The sequence below is a fragment of the Arvicanthis niloticus genome, chromosome 7 (assembly GCF_011762505.2).
Source record: "Arvicanthis niloticus isolate mArvNil1 chromosome 7, mArvNil1.pat.X, whole genome shotgun sequence".
In the NCBI taxonomy this organism is placed as follows: domain Eukaryota; kingdom Metazoa; phylum Chordata; class Mammalia; order Rodentia; family Muridae; genus Arvicanthis; species Arvicanthis niloticus.
The window spans coordinates 22,360,028-22,364,002 of NC_047664.1; positions in this window are offsets into that span (position 1 = coordinate 22,360,028).

The following is a 3,975-nucleotide window of genomic DNA, read 5'->3' on the forward strand; positions in this document are numbered from 1 at the left end:
GTACCCCATTTCTGGGTACCCAACTCTGTTACTCTCTCTCTCTCTCTCTCTCTCTCTCTCTCTCTCTTTTTTTTTTTTTTTTTTTTTTTTTTTTTTTTGTTTTTGTTTTTTCGAGACAGGGTTTCTCTGTGTAGCCCTGGCTGTCCTGGAACTCACTTTGTAGACCAGGCTGACCTCGAACTCAGAAATCCGCCTGTCTCAGCCTCCCAAGTGCTGGGATTAAAGGCGTGTGCCACCACCACCCGGCCAACTCTGTTACTCTCAACCCACAGTTTCTGCCAACCCCACCGTAACAGGAGATAAGTCCCTAAGTCACTGGCTTCCCTTTTTCTCTTGCTGTCTCTATTGTGTTATTGCTGGGCCCCCACATACTTGGGATGGAGGCCATTTTAAAATGGGGCCTGTGCCTGAGTGAAGGGATGGGGGAAGAGCAGAGGCCACGCAGGGTGAAGGCCCAGGTCTTTAAACCAACTGAGCCATTTCACTCTCCTGTGGGCGTGACCAGGAACTAAGCAGGGAGTGACAAACCTTGTTGCCAACACCGTTTTTTTTTTTTGTTTTTTTTGTTTTTTGTTTTTTGTTTTTTTAAGGGGAATCAATCACATTGTTTGATTATGAGTGAGCATCTGGTATTGTTTTTTAAGTTTCAGTGTATCTTATCCTCTGTATTTACATATACTTTAGGTAGTGTGTGTGTGTGTGTGTGTGTGTGTGTGCTTTTAGAGCTTCAAGCAAGTCTGAGTTTGGATAAAGGAGAACTAAACTACAAATTATGCCTTTGGCATCCGTTTCTAAAGAATCTTATTAAGTAGTGATTGGAACTGGACAGTGAAACCCACTGGCTGGGCACTCAAGTCTCAACCTGGACCCACAGTAACGAGCGCTGCTGTGGCCGGAGGAAGGCGCTTCTGTGTGACACACTTGGGATCTCCTTGGAGCCCAAACGAGGAGGTGGCCCCATGCCTCGCTGAGTTCTGGCTCTCAGAGAAGTTGATGGAGTTTTGTAACGGGGAAGAAACCACCACAACTGTCTGAAATGTCACCTGGCTATTTTTCTAACATGTTCATCTCTTGATGTTTTGTGTATGTGTGACATTTGCCTTAAAATATAGCACAGCCATCAAAAATGAGTACCATATTTTTACTGGCACCTGCCTGTCTTTGAGTCCTGTCTTGTATTTGATTGAGCTGTCACGCTTCTAGGGGCTAACTCAGGTCCTCTGAATACAGTCTTCCTTTCCTTTTTCAGCCAGCATTGAGACCCCAGGGTAAGAAGGATGGTTTCTCAGAAGGGAAACCTCTCTGAGAACTGGTGTCGATGCCTGGCCTGTGGCTGCCTGCCTACCTATAGCTCATGACCATTAAGCTGTGTGTTGGTTTCTCACTCTATGATTAGGGCTCTGACACTCTGCCAGCTGGCAGAAGTCAGGGTTTGCCACAAACCTCCAACATTGAGTGTTGTCAGAACAACTAGGTTGACAGGGGTTAATTAAGCATCCATGCTAAGCCAGGCACTGGAGCAGGAACAAGCCCCATACAGTTACTGGGCATGTCCCTATTACAAAAGTCCCTACAGGCAAGCGGGTGCCCATGCTTGTTGTACGGGGTCACCACCACACCCAACTCACTCTCTTACATAATCTTGTCTTCCTTTTTTGAAAAAGAGGTTTCTGTTTTTTGGAGACAGGGCATTACTATGTAGCCTAAGTTGGCCTTGAGCTGGTGAGACTCCTGCCTTTAGCTTCCCAAGCACGGGGGTGACAAGCATGCAGCATTTTACATCACCCTGTTTTCAATGACATCACTTTCCTGCACAACAGGGAACTCTGGACACTCACACAGGAAGCTGTGATTTCCAGACCCCAGGGCTCTAGGGAAACAGATTCCCATTCTGACTTGTATATCACCAGCTCTTCATATAGCATGGAAATTGGCTTTAATTCCTTGCAGCGTACAATGGATGAAAAAGTTTGCCTAGATCAAAGGTGGGATGGCAGCTGGGACAACAATTTAGACTCCTCCCTGGAGCTTTTTGAGGTGTTCCAAGGTTGAAATTAGTACCTGGTGAGTCAGTTTTCCAAGGTAGCCAGAGCAAGAGCAGATGCCCCATTGGCTTAAGCTACCTCTGCCCCAGTGTTTGCGCAGGTCTGTTAGAACCCGCCTGCTCAAAGGAAGTTCCTGTTACCGCAGTGAGTGATCCAAACCACACAGCCAGGAGGGCCCGTTCCTGATTCTGCTGTTCCCTTCTCTGTGATCAGGCCACAGTCCCTCGCCATGCCTCAGGCTCCTCAGACTGAAAGGTGAATCATAGCTGTAGCAGTGACAGGCCATTGTGAAGAGAAAGGGAGTTTTATTAGTGTTCGTCTTTAGGAAGGTGACTGGCACATTGAATAGTGGCTGGCAATGTTCCTCATCTATAGGTATCCCTTGGTGGCTGGGTCCGTGTTTTGCAAACATTTTTGTGAGGAGACCAACACCTATTTATCCAAATAGGGCATCAATGACACACCAAGGATTCCACTTAAGTCTAGCTTGGGAAACAATGGGCTTAATTAGGATTACATAAAGAATCACGGGCGTCTTATGAACAACTACACCACTGAAGAAAATAGAAATACCTCTCCTCCCCACAAGTCTTAATTGCCTGTAAATCTTGGGTTGGAGCATGCCTCATGTGCACCCCCTACCAATGGAAAATTAATGGGCCCAACCTCGTGCAGGTCTCCTTTAGGCAATCATAGCTGCTGACACAATGGCCGTGTCATACCTGAGAGACTGTTCCACAACATTCCACCCCTTTGTCTAGCTTACATTCTCTCCATTCCCTGTTCCCTGGTGTCCCATTTATGACTGGGAACTGGTCACTTCTTCTCAGAACTCTGATGACTTACGAGTCTCTGCAGTAACTGTTACCCTTTCTAAAAAGAAGCTTCTCTAACTAGAGACAAGAGCAAGATCCCAGGAATCTCCTAGAATTTCCCAAGGCAGATTCTCAAACTTGAATTATGTGTCATAGGTGCTATCAGTCCTTTTCTGGTGCTAATAACATAGCACTAAAGACCAGGAGTTAAAAAGAAAATGGTTCATAGGTCTGGATGTCCAAGGTTGAAGGCTTGAATCTAGTGATGACCTCACAGTCTGGAGTGGAACAGAGCAACACAGCAGCTCCAATGCATCCCTTCTAGTCTCTCTGCTGATGCAGCCACCAGGAGTCAGCAATGAAGGCTCTAATACTGTCACTTTGAAAAAGACAGGCCTCTAAAGATCATAAAGATCACGAAGATGACTGGATCGTCTGCCTCTTATCTCACCATAGACATTAAATTTCACCAGGTTCAAATGGTTGTTACAGACAAAGTTTCACAGAACTCACAGTACAGCTGTGTCCAGCTCTGCCCGCAGCAGGAAGAGAAACTACGAATAGCTCAGGAGTCTTCTGTCATCCAGACTAGTTTCAGAGATGTTCTCATCTCAGTGAGGAACCACTGTCTCAATATGTTAGTTCTTGGATGGCTGGGATATAATCCATATGCCTTAAAATTCACCCCTATGCTCTAAAGGCTGGAGAGGTGGCCCAGCATTTTTAGAGCATTTACTGCTTTTACAGAAGACCCAAGTTCATATCCTAGCACCTTTATTGATCAGTTTACAGCCACCTGTAACTCCAACTCCAGGGGCCCAACACCTCTGCTCAGCCATACACACATACACACAGAGATAGATACACATGCATATAATTTTTAAAATCATAAATTTTCAAAATATGAGAGAGAGAGGAAGAGGGAAAGAGGGAGAGAGAGAGAGAGAGAGAGAGAGAGAGAGAGAGAGAGAGAACAATTCAGTACATTCCAGTACTTTAGAATCATTGAAGAAAACATCACAATGATGTGATTACAAAATATTCTCATCCTCACCCAAATGATGAACCCACTTCCTGTCTCTACGGATGTACCTACTCTGACATCTCATATACCT